Here is a 21,018-nt window from a genome sequence, read left to right as displayed (position 1 = left end):
TTGTAAAGATTTTTTCAACAAGATCATCTGGTTCATCTGGTTGAAAAAATAGGAACCAGATTCTTCAATGATAAAAGCTCGTAAATTGGCGCAACTCTACGCTGATAATGTCAAAGAAGACGACGAAATATGAAAAAAATAATGAATTTTAATTAAAGGAGTCTTCATTTTTTTCTTATGGAAAATCCTCGAGCATTCTAAACCAAATACATTCAAACGGTCTACAGCCTATTTTCCCATCTGTATGCATCCTAATTCCATTTTTTAATACAGTGCCAGTATATGTCGCATAGAATGAACAACCTTTCAATAAATTAAAGTTGATCAAGAACTATTGTAGGGCCATTTACTGTATGAAGGCTGTTCATTGGAAAAGAACGCCATTTGTATCTAATTACGCTATCAGTTGAAAATGAATTAGCTAAGTTTTTATCGTGTGATAACAAAATAACATATTTAACCGGTAAAAGCGAGAAGAGAGTGTTATAAAAAAGCGGTTTTGTGTTATTTTAGTCTCTAAAGAATATGTTTAATAATCCTAGCCATTTTATATTGTATTTGTGTTGCATAAGTCGTATTTTTTCAAGATTGGGTTTATTAAATTATTGCCATAATGATTTTAACGTGTAAAACACAATCATTAAAAAACAAATCATTTTAAAAGCGTATGCAATCATAAATATGAGTGATTGTATATACTTTTGACTTAATTTTTTTTTTAAATCATGCATGCCTAAAGGGGCGACTACTAGATGATTTATCCCTGGTGTCATGAAATCTCTCGGCAGCCCTGCGTAACTTATGTGCAATAATCAAGATTAAGACTCAGCGCTCTAACCTCTAACCTCTCTGTGCAAATTATGTATTAAAGGGCATGACTACTTATAATTTTAATTACTAATTTAAACAAATGATTTTGGTTATCGCAATGGTGGTGGAAGAGCAACTACATTAATAATTGAAGCAATGATTACTAAAAGCAATTAAGTCAAGTATTATAATATTACAATAAAAATTAAATCCAGTCAAACCAAAATCGACTCAAATCTTTTTTATACTTCATACCAATAGTAAGGATGAAACAAGCAAATAAGTTCTGCAATTCAGTGTTAGACTAAAGCTAAAATACAATATGAACAGTTATATGTATGGATATATATATATATATATATATATATATATATATATATATATATATATATATATATATATATATATATATATATATATACATATATACAGTATTGGACAAAACATTTGCAACCAACATCGAACAATGCTAAAAAGTGTTCCTAATTTTAAATGTCTTAAAAACCAAACGAACTATACTACCACAGCAAACAGTTACTTCATACCAATAGTAAGGATGAAACAAGCAAATAAGTTCTGCAATTCAGTGTTAGACTAAAGCTAAAATACAATATGAACAGTTATATATATATATATATATATATATATATATATATATATATATATATATATATATATATATATATATATATATATATATATATATATATATATATATATATATATATATATATATATATATATATATATATATATATATATATATATATATATATATATATATATATATATATATATATATATATATATATATATAGTATTGGACAAAACATTTGCAACCAACATCGAACAATGCTAAAAAGTGTTCTTAATTTTAAATGTCTTAAAAACGAAACGAACTATATTACCACAGCAAACAGTTCAGGAGTCTGGAGTCATAGCATGCCATGACATGAGCAATCAGCTGACAGGTGACAGCACACAGGCAGAATTTCGTTGACAAGTGCCATTTTGCAGCGGACAAAACAAGTGCAACTTTTTTGGTTTGTTTCATTTTCTTAAGTCTGGTCCGTGTCAACGTCACGGAAGTTTTTTAATAATTAAAGGAAGTACCCAGAAGTTTCCAGAAGTATCCAGAAGCATGCAGAAGCTTCCAGAAGTTTCCAGAAGAAGCATCTGGAAGCGTCCAGTAGCATCCAGAAGTATCCAGAAATATTCAGAAGCATCCAGACGCATCCAGAAGCTTCCAGAAGCATCAAAGAGAAGCATCTAGAATCTTCCAGAACAGGTTCACACAGGTTCATTTTACTATATAAGAGACATGTAAATCGACTTGCAATTCAGTCAGTATATGGAAGTCAATCAGTCAGTATTATCAAGACAGTTTATCGAAGTGAGTTTTATCAAAGTGTTTTATCGAAGAACATCAATACAAAAAGTGAAATACAACAAGTGTTTCATTACATCAATACAGTCCACATCCAACCAAGACGTTGTGTTCCACAGAGCATTACTGTATCATCACAAGGTAAATGTAACACGGTAAGCCTTGAGAAGCGTGATTATTTATTTTTATTATTTTTATGACTTCAAGTGCAAAAATGGCTCCCGACAGTCTTGGATTGGAAGTAAAAAAGAAAATTATTGGCGATTACCTAAGTGAAATGTCACAAAAAAGTATTTGTGATAAATATCGCGTGAAAAAATGGACCGTATCAAGACTATGTTCCAAATATCGTTCTTCGGGGAAGTTGGCAGCAGATAACAAAGGTGGAAGACCGCGTTCCACCACTTCTAGAGAGGATTCTATGATCGTCAGATCCGTCAAGAAGGATCCCTGGATATCATCAGTCGAGATACAAAAGCAATTAGAGCTGCCTGTATCGGACCAAACAATCAGACGGCGTGCTGTTGAAGCCGGATTGTTTTCTCGACGCCCTGCAAAGAAAACGCTGATTTCACTAAAAAACCAGAAGAAAAGACTCCTGTTTGCTACATCTCATATTGACTGGAATGTGCAGAAATGGCGAACTGTCCTGTTCAGTGATGAATCGAAGTTTAACATCATTGGGAGCGATGGCATTTGCCGTGTACGTCGACCGGCCGGAAAACGCCTCAATTTACGTTACTGCCATAAAACCTATATATATATATATATATATATATATATATATATATATATATATATATATATATATATATATATATATATATATATATATATATATATATATATATATATATATATATATATATATATATATATATATATATATATATATATTGGTGCATTATTGTAAGTAAAAACATTTCTTTGAAGAGATTTTTCTTATAATTGGTTTGTTGTTTGAGGAAACTTTTGATACGTTATATTTATCTTTAAAATAAAAACTCTTCAGATAAGAAGCCAAACATTCTTACTACAACGATTTGGACTTCGAATTAAGATATATAGGGTTGACTGCTCTAAATTAATTTTGGTTAATATTCTGCTCTTTTTAATTTTTCTTAATATTCTGGCTGTTAACCAGAATATTAAGAAAAATTATTATTTAAAATTTTGAAAATGAAAAAATGAAAAAATTGAAAAATTATTATTTTAAATTTTACTTTTAGGGGCCATATAAGGCAGTATTCTTCAAAATGTCTAATGTTGACCCTGGATTCGCATTAGGAAACAGTATTTTTTTAGTTAGTTTTATAATCTCACATAGCTGTAGCTAAGTGAATCAGTAAATGCAGCTTAGTTAATTTAAGTTAATTTAAATTACTGAGTTAAAAAAGTATTAATGATAAAAACGACAAGCAGTTTAAAAACTGTTCTAAAAAACCATAACAATCATAACAAACAAAGAGACAAGATAACGAACACCAATAAAGAGACTAGTATAAGGAGCTAAAATATTGCATAGTAAAATTAGCTAGCAAGAATATGTTCAAGATAATATACTAGTAGGCCTATGCCTAATTAATAAGACCTAACCAACTATTTCATTCACTTTTTAGTTGCCAATTTTTACTTTTCAATTGCCACTTTTTAATAGTCGAAATTTCATTAACTTTTTAATTGCTAATTACTGTCTGCTCCTTTGACTTTTAATCGTTAAGCCTACAATTTTCACAAATAAAGCGACTATCCTTGCTATTAACACCTGCACATGACACTTCAGCCCATTGAATACAAGGTCCTTAACATTATATCAATGCATCAGTGGAACTAAGATATAATTCACCGCAATACAAACAAGAATCATTGGTAAGTGCTGATGCAGATTTCTTTTGATGTTTTCCAGAGGCTAAAGGCTTGTCTTGTATTTCTACGAAATAGATTCTACAAAATTTAAAATTTTTTTCATAACTGCGCTAAAACTATATATATCAAAGTATTCTTGGTACTATAAGACACAATCTGTTCAGATATTTCTGGTCATGCCATAATTACAAGACAACACCTTCCGATTGGAATAATGTCAGAAGAGGCCCTAAATAGGCAAAACAAAGACTTTTAAAACTTTCGGAAACGTTTCAGCAGAAAGACCTCGAGAAAAGATACAAGCCAAGATTTGATTAATAGGCTCTTTGTGTCCAGTGATCCCATCATAACATCTCTTTGTGTCCAGTGATCCCATCTTAGAAAATCTCTTAGAAAATTAAAGTTTAGTAACAATTGAAGCATAAATTTCCTTGTGAAGTTCTAGATTTGTTGAACAAACCAGCTCTATAATTAGCAGATTTGTAATATATAAATTAATACAAGTGTTGCTTTCTTATCCTTGTAATTTTTCTTAAACATTTTTTATTTAATATAACGGTTGTTAGAGCGGATAACATAAAAAACCCTAAAAATGTCATTCATGTGCATGTAATAGATTTTAAGAACACATTATTATATAAAGATGATAATTTTTCCGAATCTACTTTTACTGTGATATTTTTTATCCAACTTGACGCTCTAAGTTATTACATTATTTTAAGAAGTTAATTTTTGAAATTAAAAGATTTCAAATCCATGTTTTTAAAGTTTTATAAAGTTTGTTAAATAATTTTCAATATTATTTAGTAATAAAATTTACAATAAAAGTAAATATGTCTTAATGCAAAATAATAACGTTGACGTATAAAGCGTTTTAGTAAAAAAAAAATAATTGAAATAATTTTGTCCACCATATCTCTAATATCCGGCCAGAGTTTGTTGCAGTCAAATACCGCAAGAGAAACCGTTGACGTTGTAGTCAAATACTGCTTGTTGTAGTGCTTGCAGGTTAAAATTACTCTGAGTGTGATTTTTTTTTGAACCTGGCTTTCAAGATCTAAATATAAAAAGAAATTTCTTAAAAATACAGTTTACAGATAACATTCTTGACATGAAATAATGAGTTGTTAAAAAAACAGCAATAATAATTAAAGATTGATCAAGTCTGTAAAATGTATTCCGAATGTGAATCTGGGTCAACATTAGGATGACACAAGGGAGTCCATATTAGGCAAATTGTACTGTTACTCTATTATCAAAAATACATTTTAATGCATTGATTTAACATTATCACTCAAATAGCAATATTTTTTGCTGTTGGTACCCATGTAACATTTACATTTATGGCGTTATCCTCGACCAATTTTCCAAGTATTTGAAGCCTTCGTCGAATTAGCATTTCGCAAGTCGTTTCATAATCTTCATCACTTTGGTCGTCAATTATTGGAACCCTTTATTTGATGAAACATACATATCCGAAGGAGAAAGTTTGTAGAAAAGACGTTGAATCAGTCGTGAAAAGTTGCGAAAGATGTTTATTGGTGGATCCTGCGCTAATTAGATTGGAAGAACGTAATCTTGAAGTTGGAACCCGCTATGAGTTCTTCCGATTCTCTAATAGACGAGTCAGCTACAATTGGAGCAGGACGGACGTCCGACATGTGTCTTGGCAATAGATTGATTTCTACCAAAACTCCTCGTCCTTCATCTGAGACTCTTCCTCTGTTCCATTCGCTCGTACATTTTGAGTCAGGTGGTTTTATAAATACTTGTTGTCCTTGTGCATAGTTGTGGAGAACTTCCTCGTTAGTTTTAGCAGAAATTGTGTGTGGTTTCGACTCATAGAAAAATATAGCTTTGTAGGGGAGCTATGTTTCATCGTCATTTTTCTTGGAGATACGTTTTACCATATACCATTTTTAACGGATCTTTTCCACTTCTGGCTGCCATACCCTTGCTTGTGCGATGATGACGTTCAACAATTTCATTTCCAGATGGCCTGTAAGCGCAGCGAAACAGGATGGACACTGCGCATAATTTACCAACGAGTTTTGAGTGAAAAGTCTTGCTGATGTCAAGTAGAACTTGCCACGGAGGTCCTCTTTCACGGAATATTTCTTGTAAATGGAAGCACACTGTTGTTTCTTTCTCGTTCTGTAACTTTCTCTAAACTGCAAACTTGCTCCTTATTCAATAGCTAATCGTTTAGCTATGCCAATAGCTAAACGATGCCAGCTCTTTCCAACTTCAAGATTTCTTTCTTCCCATCTAACTGGCGCAGGATTCACAAATAAACATCTTTCGCAACTTCACGACTAATTCAGCGACTTTATTTTCTGCTGACTTTACCAGGAAAAGTTTTAATTTTATACCGCACTCCTTCGCAAGGTCTTCAATTATCGACAACCGGTGACGGACAAGTGGTTCTCCAAGACCGTGTACTCGAACGGGTTTGCCACCAATAATTAAGGAATTCAACCAACCGACAACAGTAGCCGAATCACACTTTATGGTAACACATTCGAATCCCCATTTTGTTGCTAGATTAATTCCTTTTATCACGGCTTCTAACTCTACAAGATTAATGTGAGCCGTATCATCCTGTTTCCTCAGCCATGAACAGTCTTCTACTATTCCAAGCCACTTCCAAAACTATGCCAACAGCTACACTGCTTGCATCGCACCACACTGTTGCTTCAGAAGTGTTTTTGACGTTCCATGACCCATGAATGATCTTCCTTTGTAAGTCTTTCATTTAAACTGCTTACTAATTTGACAACACATTCGTTCACCAAAGAGTCCCATCCACAACTACTCGAAACCCTTTTTAGATAGCTGCACGAAGGGCGCAACCAATTTGCTATTGGAAAATGTACCAAGAAAATGCACCTAAAAAGGATTTGCCAACGTGTCATTTTTCCTTTAGGAACTTTGGTTATGTTGTCACGTTTCCAACGGACTTAGTTGCATTGTTTGTACACTCGCAATCCAAGCACACAACCACCGACAAGTTTTTCTGGCAACTTAGAATCCAAGCCATATTTTTTCAAGAGTACTTGAACTCTGCAACTTGACACTATATTATTATTGACGATGATATCATCAATAAATGAATCCGTCCCAGACTCGGCAAATTTGTCTAAGGATAATACCTTTTTTAAGATTTTAGTCATTATTCTGGGCGCCACATTTAAACCAAAACCCAATCTTGTTAGACAGTAACACTGCCCTTCATATTCCACAACTTGATATTTCCATAAAACTTCGTCGATAGGAATCTGCAGGTACGCTTTCTTTAAATCGATTATCTCAAGATTTTCTCCCAACTTTCTTCAGTTGCAAAGTTTGGTACTGCAAACGTCGCAATTTGCAGTATGACTGGATACAAATTGATTCAACTCCCGGTAGTCCATCACCGAACGTACTTTAAAATTGTTTCGTTGAGTTACTGCCATCAATGGAATGATGCCAATACATCTCCCTTCAAATGGTTTTAGCCATCCCTGTGCTATCCATTCACTTATTTCCATTTCGCACTCACTTTCAACGTCCTCAGAGGTATGATAGTTTGGAATTTTGTTTGTTAAAGTTGGTGGTTCCATCAGCCATTTCCAAGATACGCTCCAACCGCCATTTTTGAATTCTGCTACGAAGTCTATATCAATCAGCTCTAGAATAGTAGGTGAGGATACTTCATTCTTTTTTTCTTGAGAAACTGCAATAGCACCGATAGTTAGTTGTTCCACATTGAAGTTTATGGTTTCGCCGTCTCTCCCGACTTGGACAACTCCAAGCAGTTGTATTGAGTCCATACCAAGTACCATTTGATATTCGGGAACAATGTCTGCCAGCAGGCATTCCAAATCGATGGTGGTATTATTTATAGAAAGATTAACAGTAATCTGGTGTTTTATTTCAATTGAGTTTCCATTCATCATAACAACCTTTTCTCTTGCGTGTTTGACACTTTTTGCGTTTACAATATCCCGACTTAAAATTGATTTGGAGCATCCAGTATCCAACAATGCTTTTTATTTTTCTTCCATTGACATATACGCAAAGAGTTGGCGGTTTTAAATTTTTTGGAAAGTCGCTCGCACAAAAATGGGTGGCTTCCTTTCCATGTTTTTTGAGTTCGTACACTTTTTATAGCAAAGCAGGGCCAGGTGAATGTCCATTCCACACACAAAGCACCTCTTCTTCTCAATTTCTTCGCTACAGTTTTGACTGATATGTTTATCCTCGCCGCAACGGTAGCAAGTTATGGTCTTTTTTCGCCGGCCTTGAGGAACCTGTCTTAGACTGATGGCAACAGGATTTACGCAACTAACAAAACACGATTCTTTACGACGTAAGATTACCAAACTTCTTGATTTTTCAGCGATCTGATACAGCAAAATTGCTGATATTGAACATGCAGCTTGTAGTTGTTTTTTTGCTTCGTCAGGTAACCCGAGAATGAATGCGCACCTTATCCACTCTTCGCTTACGTGAGATGATATTAGCTTGCTCTAGACTGGGATATTAATGACCATAAAGCAATCAAGATTCACAATCGTATTGGAGAAATGATGGCGTTGGATATTCAACCATACACAATTGTAGAAGATCTTGGTTTTAGAAAGTTAATTGAAGAGATATGCTCTAATTACCAAATACTCAGTAGGAGTTACTTAAGTGAAAATATTGTTCCACAAATATATGGTAATCTGTAATTCAATCAAGAGTAATATATCTGCTGCCGGTTATATCTCCCTTACAACTGATATTTGGACAGCAAATAGTTAAAAATTTGCCTTCAAAGGCATGAAAGCACACTGGCTCAATAATGAATTTTCCAAACAGAGAGCAGTACTCAGAGTAATGTATTTTCCAGAAAAGTCATTCAGAAAAAAATTTAAGTGAGTATTTACATAAAGGTTTGCTAAGTTTTAAAATTCCACACACAAAAATTCACATTGTTTTACAAGGTAATGCTACCAATATGGTAGCTGGTGTTAGAGGCGATGGTTTTAAGTCAATGCCATGTTTTATACATACAATACAGTTATTTATACATGATTCAATTTTGTTGCAACAATCTGTGAAAGAAATTTTAGTTTGTTGCAGACATCTGGCAACATATTTTCACCATTCACCAACAGCAGCAGCAAAATTAGAAGCAATTCAGGAACAACTTGGTACAAATAAGCATAGGTTAATACAAGATGTTACTACAAGATGGAATAGTTCCTACAATATGATTGGAAGTATGCTTGATCAAAGAGTTCTTTTGGCAACTTATACAGCTGATTATGCTACTCAATCAACATTAAATTCATTCCAATGGGGCTTATTAGATAAAGTTTTTCATATTTTAGAACCGTTAAAAACTTTAACCGTTAATCTCAGCAAACGTGAAGCATTTTTATCAGATGTTATTCCTTCGATTATGGCTCTTAAAGTATTTTTTAATCAAGCATTAGGCTTTTTTACAAATAAGTACAAATAATTTATTTGAACAATTGAAAGAGTCAGTAGACAAAAGACTGAGTACATTTTTACATGATAATTATTTATGTCTTTCCACTTTTTGTGATTTTAGATATAAATTAGTGTATCAAAAAGAAGATGAGAATGTAATAAAAAATTGACTAAATAAGCAGATGCAAAAAAATCCAGCAACATAATTAAGAACTTGAATCCTTTGATTCTGATTGTGAAGAACCCCAAATAAGTGATACAAATGAAGTGTTTGTGAAACCAGCGTATCCAAAATTTAATGAATACTTTCGGCTAGTTTCCAAACTTACAACTATAAATGAATGTGATTCCAATTTTTTAATTACTAAAGATAGCAAAAGGTTTAAAAGATCACACTCTAATGTGCAAATGATCAACATGGAGATTGAAGAGTATTTAAAACTCCCTATTTTTATGGAAAAAGAAAGTCCTCTTTTATGGTGGAAAAATTGTGGAAACTCTTTAAAAAACTTAAAAACTTTCAACAGAGGAAATTTAAAACTTTCCTCAGTTGAAAGTGAAAGACTTTTTAGTACAGGTGGCAACATTTATAAACCAAGTAGAAACAAACTATCAGCAGAATGAGGCGAAAAATTAATGTTTATATATTATAACTTCAGGGCAAGAAGTGATAATTGATTTTCATGTTTTTGACATTTTATTTTTCTAAAATTATTGATTTGTGATTGTTATTACTATTACATAATACAATTATACAATAATAACAAAATACTTAATTGGAGCGTTATTATGGAACTCCATAATAATGTTTTTCCCTAAGTTTGTTTCTTTCAAATATTTTTTATCAGTTAAACCATTTGAGTAGCAAGCCTGTAAGAAACTTTCTCTATAGAGAAATTTATTTATTTTACCACAGCAACGCGTTTAACAAACTTAAGTTCAATAAAATATTTTTTTCGTTTAAATTACTAGTTGTTATTTTAAGATTAACAAATGGTGATTTTATAATATTAGATTTTTGTGATGAACTAAAATAATACTCAATTGATGATTTATTTTACAATTATTTTAGTCAAGTAATATGGAATATGGAATCGTTTCCAAAATAAAAATATTAAAGACCTAAAAAGCATTTCATCGTTTAAACAATAAACTAAAATCCATCTCCTTAATTCCTGACATATATATTATAGTTTACAGTATTTGTTTTCAGATTTTTTTGTACTTTTTCTTTTTATTTATCTTTTATTTTTTTCTTCTTCTTATGTGTTTTAATTTTTTTTTTTTTTTTTTTGTGTTTTCAATTTTTTACACACACACACACACACACACACACACACACACACACACACACACACACACACACACACACACACACACACACACACACACACACACACACACACACACACAAATGAGTTTTGCTTTATTAAATTTTTTTTTCTTTAAAAATTAAAGTTTATTTGTATTTTTATTTCAATGAGTGACTAAAGGGGCCCGATGAAAAGGTTGTGATGATAAACGCATCATCCTTATCTTCTTTGAGTCCCTGACTGATTATATAAGTATATATATATATATATATATATATATATATATATATATATATATATATATATATATATATATATATATATATATATATATATATATATATATATATATATATACATACATACATATATATATATATATATATATATATATATATATATATATATATATTATAAATTAAAAAGATTAAAAACATTTTTTATAAAGGTTTTTTATGTTTACGATGTTATTTATTTTATATGAAAAATTGTAATATTGTTTAATCAGCGAAATAAAAGTTAAATAATAAAAAGTTAAATGGTCCGATTAAATCTATTCTGTATTGAAAATACATAATAAAATTTAAACTAAAACTGTATTGAAATACATTTATAAAATCCTATGTCCTTCTATGTTCAATTGGTACGCATTTTTTCAATAAAAACTTTATCCATTTAAACTGTAGCTATGGTACGAATGAGTTAAATTTTATTTATATTTAGGTAAATGTATGATGATTGTCAAATTTGCACATTTGTAAAGGTTCGGCCGAGCTGAACGTTCGGCAAAACAGCCGAACGTTCGGCTGTTTTGAACGTCCGAACGTTCGGCTTATACTTATGTATTTTTTCTTATACTTATGTATTTTTAAATTTAATTATTTTGATTTATTTATGTTTTTACGAATTTTTATTTAAAAAAATACTTTTTTGGCTATATACTTGTATATTTAAATTTTGTTTTGTTAATTTTATTTTTGTGTATCATGTTAATTTAATTTATTCATTTTATACCTTTCAAGTCTTGTATTTTAAGTATTTATATAAAACGTTAACTCTTACTTCCAACTTTCGTTTTATAAACTTGGTGTAAAAGTGGTTAATCAAATTATGAATTTGAAATAGTTAATTATACATCAATTCACTAATCACGTGAATTTAATGGAGGTTGGGGCGTTAGTATTTTTATCCACAATTCACTTAATTATATTTTATGTAACGACCTTTCTGTTAATGTAACACAGAGGTCGTTACATAGTAATTGAATTAGTAAATAAAACTGAAAAAAAAGACATAATTATAAATAGTATTTATAGACCACCATCTGGTAATATGAAAAAGTTTAAAACTCATCTTAAAAATTCCAGGAAACATATTTATTTGGTCGGAGATTTTAACATTAACCTAATCAACTATGCTTCTAATAATAATGCTAAGAACTTTATGAATACTCTTTTAGAAAATAACTTTATTCCAACAATAAACAAATCAACAAGAGTTACAAATAAGTCTTCCACCCTACTTGATAACATCATAACTAACAGTTTTTATAATAGTCCTCTAGGTATAATTCAGACTGATTTATTGGATCATTTTCCTACATTCTCAACAATATTGCTACAAAATCCACAATAATTATATTTTCTGTAAATTAGAACTTTGAGCTTAAAAAACACGCAAAAAAATGAATTTCCGCCAGTTGTTTTTTTCTTATTTGTAGAGATTTTTGATTTAACATGAGTAATTACGCCACCACGTGTTTATTAACTGAGATGATGTTAGGAGAAAATAAAATTAATTCGGTAGTTTCTATCATTTCAGATCTAAAAATTTATTTATTTTAATAAAACTTATTATAAAAATATAAAATATTATTCTTTAATTAGATATATATTTTAAAAATAAAATAAAAACGTGTTTTCTTTTAAATAATATGTAAAAATTATTATGTTTTAAAAATGTTTTCTCTCAAAGCATTGTTTTAACGCTATTTTTGTTTGAAACTTTTTTAAAAACATTGTTTGTATATATTAAAATGCGTGAAAAATTAGCTTTCCTCAAAAAACTAAGCAATTATACGAAAATTTCTTCAGAGTGATATTTTAATTTGCAGTAATACGTCTCTACCGGTCTAATAACTCAGTTTCAATATCGACCTGCCCTACTATTTTACATGATATATTTAATAACTAGATGTCCGAAAAGTGAAGCCACTTTTGCTCGTTTTACAAATGACGGATTAAATTTGTAAACAAATATTTTTAACTTTTCTTTTCTTAAATAAAGTAAATATATTTTAAATTAAAATACTATTAAGTAAAAGTGTTAAGCGGAAATTATAATACTTGCAAAATAATTATTTATGGTTCTCTAATTTTTTTTCGATTAAATACGAAATCGACAACAGTAAATCGACCGACACTTTTGAAGCATTTTTATGAATTAAAATACTTTTTTATAATTTATAGGCTCATAATAATTTATATTAATATAAATTTAATAATTTATAAGCTCATAAAAAAGCTTTTATAAGTATTTTATAACTATCAAAATTTGTTTTTGAATTATCTTTAATTTATTGGGAACTTTTGACTTGCATTTTTAATTTTTATTCCTCACTTCGGCTTCAACTTTTGCCCTTTTTACAAATCGCGAGGTTAGAATTATTTTGTTTTATCTCCACTTTTTGAAAAAATCGAGTTATTGATTTTGTCATGTACCTCAAAATAATTATTTTCTACTATACTAAGGTAGAATCAAAAAAGTTGCGGAGAAAACGTAATAAAAATCTTTTTATATGCCATCTCCTAAAGTTTTAATTTTTTAAATCGTTTTATCTCAAAATAAAAAAATGTGGAAATAGAGCAAGATAATTCTAACCTCGCGAAATGGCGGGTTATTGTAATTAACAAAAAAAAGCGGCTACATTTTTTGTCCAATAAAATCCCGCAAGTAAGACATCTAGTTTATATAATATAACATTGTATTGATAAAATGACTTGCCGCGGGATTGTTTTTTCAAACAAAGATTTTAAAGGCAAGGATTCCTAAGCGGAAGAACATCCAATTTGTTAAGTTTATCATATAAATTAAAAAAGAGACGAGGAATTAAATGGAAAGTTGGATTCTTTTACCTTTATGCACAAACATGTAGTTATAAGTATTTGAAAACTTTTAGTTTGGTTTATTATAGATTAAAAACTTTTGTCTCTAAAATCCATATTGGGATATATCCCAATATGGATTTTAGAGACAAAAGTTTTTATTTGCCTATAGGCAAGTATATCCTTTAAACTATTAAAAACAAGTATTTATTTATGTTTTTATTATGAAATAACACTGCGGATTTGTCTATAGAAATTATGTAAATTTTGCTTTTTTACCTTCACGTATATTTTGATATTTGAATTCACATTGCAGTGACGTCTTTTGTTTTTTATTTTATTATATTTTAGGTACCTTAACACAGCTAATTTTCTATACAACAATACTCGGCGTTATTTTATTAAATCATCAGTTTTTACAGCACACAAAATGAATTAACTTTTTCTTTTTTTTAACATTTATTTTGCTGTTTAACAATAAATAATCAACATATATATACAAGAAAGAAAAAATATGTTTCATGTATTTAATGTGTGATACACAGACAACATCTTGTTTGAAAAAATTTAGGTGAAAGTCTTCATTCATCATTAAGTATAATAATTTGAGTTGCAAATAAAACCAAATCTAATGCCAATAATATTATGGCTGCTATCTCATGGTAATAATGATTTTGGCTGCTATCTTATGATAATAATGAAGATTTTATAAGATTACTTTTGTAAACAGAAGTTTAATGGCTGTCAAAAGATTTATTCGTTTTGTTGCATTATATGACAGTACAATACAATTTTTTGAAAGTAGCAATGGAATCACCAATAGTCAAAAAAAAATTTTTCAAATATTTTCAAGAGATTTAATGGTATTAATTTATAGCGACAAGGCATTAATAAAACTCTAATAAGTTGCCAAATTATTGTGTCATTATTTATTGACAAATTTGAACTTTTTCGTCATACCCAGTGGGCATGCGTCGTCCGGGGGACGTCCGTCGGACGTCTTACGAACGTCTGGACGTCCAGGAGACGTCTTTCAGACAACCTCCGGACGACGCATGCCCACTGGGTAGTCTATTAAAAAGAGAACTTTATTAGTTTCCTGGATTATCATCTATAAAAGATGATGTCTCTCCAGAGGATATCAAAAAATTTAATAGTTATCTCAATGTACTTAAATGACATGAAAAAACGATTCGAAGATTAAAAATTTTGCAAAGTGTCAAGAAGAATTATTTGAAATCAAATATGATAAAGAAAGTAAACAGAATTTCGGTAATGGTGGATATGAAAAATTATGGAAAATAAAAAATTATCTCTCTTATATCAATTAATGTGGAAACAGTTATTCAATTTATTGATATCATTCCTCATGTCTAGTAGAATCAGGCTTTAGTGCTGTTAATCATGGCCAAAAAAAGAAACTGCTTAAATACTTTTGATGAAGGAGATCTTCGCTAAATTTTTATGAAAAAAGAATTTTACAGAACCAGTCTTAAGGATCCTCTTTAAATTAAACGAGTTAAATACATTTAAATACAATATAATTAATATTTCTATATATTTCAAAATATTAATAAACTAATATAAAAACATGTGTTCTATCATTAGTTTTCAAGTAGAGGACGTGTGATACGCACGATTCGTGTGATATGTGTGATAATGTGATAAATAAAGTACTTTGTTATGATGCAGAAAATTGTTTTACATATTTTTCTAGCGTACTAAAATAATGTATTTGTGTGCTTTAATTTTCTGTAACTCTACTTTATAAATTGTTTAAACACTGGCGGGCGGTATGAGCATTTAATTCCAATTGACGTGAAAAAGTGGGCGTTAGGTATGAAAAGGTTGACTACCCCTTCTTTAAAATATTTTTTTAAAATTACTTAGACTATTACTAAGTGGACAGATGTCTAAAGCTGACTTTTTTTTTTTTTTTGGACTTGACAACATATAATGCTGTACTCTGTTAATTTGTTATTTTTCTATTAAAGTTTTATTATTTTAGATTTCAATTTTATATTTATCTAATGGGTAAAATTATGCAAAAAACATAGTTCAAATTTATTTGGCTCCACTCCTTTTTCCACTAGTATTACTTTACAGTTGTTTTTATTTACTGTGCTTTAGCAGTGACGGATACAGGGGGTATGGGGTATACAACAATCACCACCAGAATCTGAACGTCCTAAAATATCTTAGAAATGGAGGACCTTTTAATTTTATTGGTTTCTTGGATGTCTTTTTTCCTGGATGTCTATTTGCATGTTCACTAGGCAATACGAAAAGGTCTTTCCAAAATTAAAAAAAATTATCAATTCTAAAAACTTGCTAAGTCCGTGGATGACGAGTGGACTCATTAAGTCGTCAAAAAGGAAACAAAAACTTTACCAAAAAATTAAAAAAAAAAGAACTGCAAAAATGAAATAAAATACAAAAAATATAAAAAATTCTTTTGAAAAGTTAAAAAAGCAATCTAAAAAAAATTACTACTCTTCATTGCTTAATAAAACATTTGAAAATGCAAGGAAAACATGGAATGTAATTAAAGAAATAACAGGAGAGGGAAATGTGAAAAGTGATAATTTGCCAAAAAGATTGCAAAGAGATGATATTAGAGATGCTTTTGTTAATAAAGAAATTGCAGAAACATTTAATAACTTTTTTATAAATATAGAAAAAAACCTTGCTGGTGTAATTCCTGAGGGGAAAAAATCATTTAAATCCTTTTTGAAAAAATCTGATTCCTTATGGAGGAGTCAGAGCTTTTAATTGATGAACTTCGACTAGCGATTAGTATGCTAAAAACAAATAAAAGTGCGGGTCTGGATGAAGTTAAGCCTGATGTTGTAAAAGCGGTCTCAGATATTATAAAGAAACCTCTTTTTAAAATTTTTAATCTTTCCCTAAAAAACGGCATTTTTCCTGACCAACTAAAATTAGCAAAAATAATTCCGATATACAAAAGCGGTAAATGACTCGATAAAATCTAACTACAGACCAATTTCCATACTTCCTGTTTTTTAAAATACTAGAGCGTATTATGCACAACAGACTGTACAATTATCTTGAAAAAAAAGCATTCTTTATCAAAAACAGTTTGGTTTTCGCAATAACCATTCCACGGGACATGCAGTAATTAATCTTGCTAACCAAATTTTAAATGGTTTTGATAACAACAGTTACACACTCGGAATTTTTCTAGATCTATTAAAAACATTTGATACTGTCAACCACAAGTTTCTTATTTATAAATTACGCAATTATGGAGTAGTTCACTCCAACTTAAAGTGACTGCAATGTTATTTACAAAATCGTAAACAAGGAGTACCATAATATGACTTAACATGTTCCCCATTTGAATCATTGAAGTTGCGGAGTTCCCCAAAGATATTTATTAATGATATTTATTTTTCTTCAAAATTACTTAATTTATTATTTTTGCTGATGACACTAATGTTTTTTCTGACTCAAATTTAAAAAATATTTTTGATATTGTAAACACAGAATTAATATATCTTAATGAGTGGTTTATAGCAAATAAACTTTCATTAAATATTGAAAAAACGAAATATATTTTGTCTGCTAAACCATCAAAATCAGAGAACCTTCCACTTAAATTACCTGAACTAACAATTAACAATATTAAAATAAAAAGACTTTTTTCAATAAAAATACTCGGAATAATTTTTGATGAACATTTAAATTGGAAAAGCTAGTTGAGAACAAAGTTTCAAAAACTCTGGGGATTATGTACAAGACAAAACATCTTTTAAATAATTTATATTTAAAAAATTTATACTTTTCATTTATACATAGTCATATTAACTATTGTAATATTGCCTGGACAAACAATCATTCATCTTTCCTAAAAATTATTTATACAAAGCAAAAGCAAGCAAGTAGATTAGTTTTGGGCGCAAATAGATACGAAAGTGCCGAGAAATAAATGCTCTAAATGTATACAAACTAAATACAGTGTCTCAAAAAATTATCCGACCAAACACTTTTTTAAATATTTTTCCTAAAAAAAGTGCTGTATTTTCGTAAATTTAGACTTTTTTGGTAAACTCAAGATTAATAAAAATAAAAGAACATGTTTTTAAATAGATTTTCTTTATTTCAATGTAAAATATGAATCACAAAGTTTTCAGTCTTTAAATAAATGAACTTAGGTCGTTTTTTTATTGTCAAAAAAATATTCGACCAAATGCATTATTTGTTCCATAATAAATTACTATATAACAAAACAATTATTTTAATACTTTGTTGGGCCTCCCTTTGCTTGGATTACAGCTTCTAGACGTCTAGGCATTGATTCGACTAAAGATTTTGTTTCTTCTGATTGAATCTTTTCCCAGGCTTCTTCAATTGCCACTTTGAGGTTTTCTTTTTTGGAAAATGACCGATCTCCAATTTTTCGGTCTACAATTTCCCACAAATGTTCAATGGGATTAAGGTCCGGTGATTGTGCAGGCCATTCCAAGACCTCAACATTATTTTCAGCAAACCACTCCTTTGTTTTAGTGGCACAATGCTTGGGATCGTTATCTTGCTGAAATGTAAAATCAGATCCTAGCCGAAGTTTTCGAGCAGATGACTTCAAATTTTGCTTTAATATGTTTCTGTATTGCACCTGATCCATTATAGTATCAATAAATTGGAGTTTTCTAACACCCTTCCAAGCCATTGAACCCCATACCATCACGTTACCGCCACCATACTTGACAGTTCCTCTCACGCAGCTTAATTTGTAGGCTTCTCCGGCTTTTCTCCAAACTTTTTGGGCTCCATCAGATGACTTTAAGTTGAATTTCGATTCGTCGCTCCACAGGATCTTTTTCCAGAAACTTAACGGCATGTTTTTGAACTTCTTAGCAAACTCCAATCTTCTTTTCATGTGTTTCTTACTCAAATATGGTTTATTACGCACAAGTCGTCCTTGAAATCCCTGCTCTCGGATACGATTTCTGATTGTCTGATGGGATAATTTGATTCCATAATTCTCTTCAGCTTGCTCAGCCAGTTTTCGAGCAGAAATGAAGCGATTTTTCTTGACTTGTATAATTAAGTTTCTATCAAAACTCTTAGAAGTTTTTTTTTTACGACCCTGGCGTTCTTTTGTGGCTGTTGTTCCGATCAAATTATACTTCTTCATTATGTCGGATACTGTATTATGAGGAATTCCAGTCTCTTGCTGCACCTGACGATAGGTTTTACCCTGATTGACTAGATCGACAGCTAAATTTCTCTGAGAAACAGTCCAGTGACGTTTACCTCCAACCATTTTACTTAAAAAAACATTAAACCTTTTTTTTATACAAAACTTTTTTTTTACTACAAAAAAACAGTTTTTTGTTATCAATTTCATTAATTGTATAAAAATTTGCTAAAATATTTCAACAAATTTCACATAAAATTAATTAAACTTACATAAATATGGCTTGGTCGGATAATTTTTTTACAAGCTTATTCAGTACTAAGTTTCTTTTAGGTCAAATAATAAACCAACTGAAGCATGAATCAAATATAATGAACGCTTAATAACATACTATTCCCAATAGAATTAAAATGACAGACAAAATAAGTATCGCTAATTCATTGTTTTTAGTATAATTTAGAGCGTAAACATTTTTTATTGGGAAAAACTTTTTTGGTCGGATAATTTTTTGAGACACTGTATATACCATAACTTGTTATTTATGTTTAAACTTCAAAATGAAATGATTCCAAAATATTTTTTTAAAAGTTTCACTCGAATTAATCATAAATATGAAACTAGACATTCAATAAGTAATTACTACATCCCACTAACATCACTCAAAAAATCTGTTTTCTCGACTATATGCCGGGTACCACGCTTGTGGAATTCGGTTCTTGACGAAAATATGAAAAAAATAAAATCTATTGCTACATTTAAAAGAACTATAAAAAAAACACTTACAAAATTTAAACATTACGTACATTCTCTCATTTTTTTTTAAAATTGAAATAATTTTAAACTTTTTATTTTTAATGTATTTTATTTATTTTTAATATTATATTAAATATGTATACGAATATGTACTGATTTGTAATTTTTTTATTTGTTATTTTTGATAATTTTTTTCTTTTTTAACATTATTTTAATTTATTAATTTTTTAACTTTAAATTCTTTTTTAACCTTTAAATTTTTTTTTTCTAAACTTATTAATATCACTCTTTTATATAATATTAGAAGATGTAAAATTTTATTGTATTTTTCTGTATTTCACGAAGGGGCTTGATGATAAGACATTTTGACTTCTACTTGCCCCAGTCAGCTTGTAATTATATACATTTGTTTAAATTTATAGATAACATTGTAAAATGTGTAAAATGACGAAATAAATAATAATAATATATCATTAAGATAAAATTCAAAAATTCCAAATTATAATCTTTACGTAAAAGGTGAAGTAAAAATTAATTACCTGGTATATTCTTGTCGTTTTTTATGTCATTTTTATCGCCAATATAACTTTCACCGTCGATTTTTGTGTATGTCTCTTTTTCAACTTTTTTGCCTTAAGTACATAGTTATTTGTATATTTATAATTACTTTTATATTAATAATATAGTTAATTAGTATTATGATTTGTATTTTTTAAGTGTATAACTTTCATTAGAATTTTGTATATAGAACTTTTGAACCAAGTTAAAAACTCTTTTTGTGTTGTCTTATTTTTCATCCAATAAAAAAACGATAAATAAAACTAAAGTCGATAAAATTTGCAAAAATAAACTATTGAAAAACAAATAGCAACGTTTTGCTGCATTGCTTCTAAATAACTTACTATTGTAGTATATGCAACATGCCCAAATAGACATAATCACGGTCCAAACCAATCTAATAATGCTTATTACTAAATGAAAAACCATCTTAAACAAACTCTATGAAGACCACTACGTTGGGTTTGATTATGATTTTGTAGCTCTAAATTAGCGTTACCAACCTCAAAGATTTCTAGAAATTTTCTAAGTTTTTGTTATACAATTAGCCGATAGGTTACTCCAAAATTGTTTCGTTAGATTAGTCCAAAATAGAAAAATGAG

At 29.6% G+C, this 21,018-nt stretch overlaps 1 long non-coding RNA gene across 2 annotated transcripts; it reads right to left on the bottom strand.

Moving 5' to 3' along the window:
- Positions 1 to 970: 970 nt before the first annotated feature.
- On the bottom strand, positions 971 to 21,007 carry LOC105848556 (uncharacterized). 2 transcript variants are annotated; one of them, XR_010640083.1, is made up of 4 exons: positions 20,760 to 21,007; positions 20,397 to 20,489; positions 1,333 to 1,410; positions 971 to 1,120 (listed from the first exon to the last, which is right to left on the bottom strand). It is a non-coding gene; the product is annotated as an uncharacterized LOC105848556 (long non-coding RNA). The 2 variants fall into 2 exon arrangements; XR_010640082.1 differs by having other exon boundaries at positions 1,356 to 1,410; positions 20,760 to 21,006.
- Positions 21,008 to 21,018: the final 11 nt, after the last annotated feature.

Source organism: Hydra vulgaris, chromosome 08 (assembly GCF_038396675.1).
Source record: "Hydra vulgaris chromosome 08, alternate assembly HydraT2T_AEP".
In the NCBI taxonomy this organism is placed as follows: Eukaryota; Metazoa; Cnidaria; class Hydrozoa; order Anthoathecata; family Hydridae; genus Hydra; species Hydra vulgaris.
Note: the sequence above shows the minus strand (reverse complement) of the source record. Positions and strands in the feature narration are given on the sequence as shown.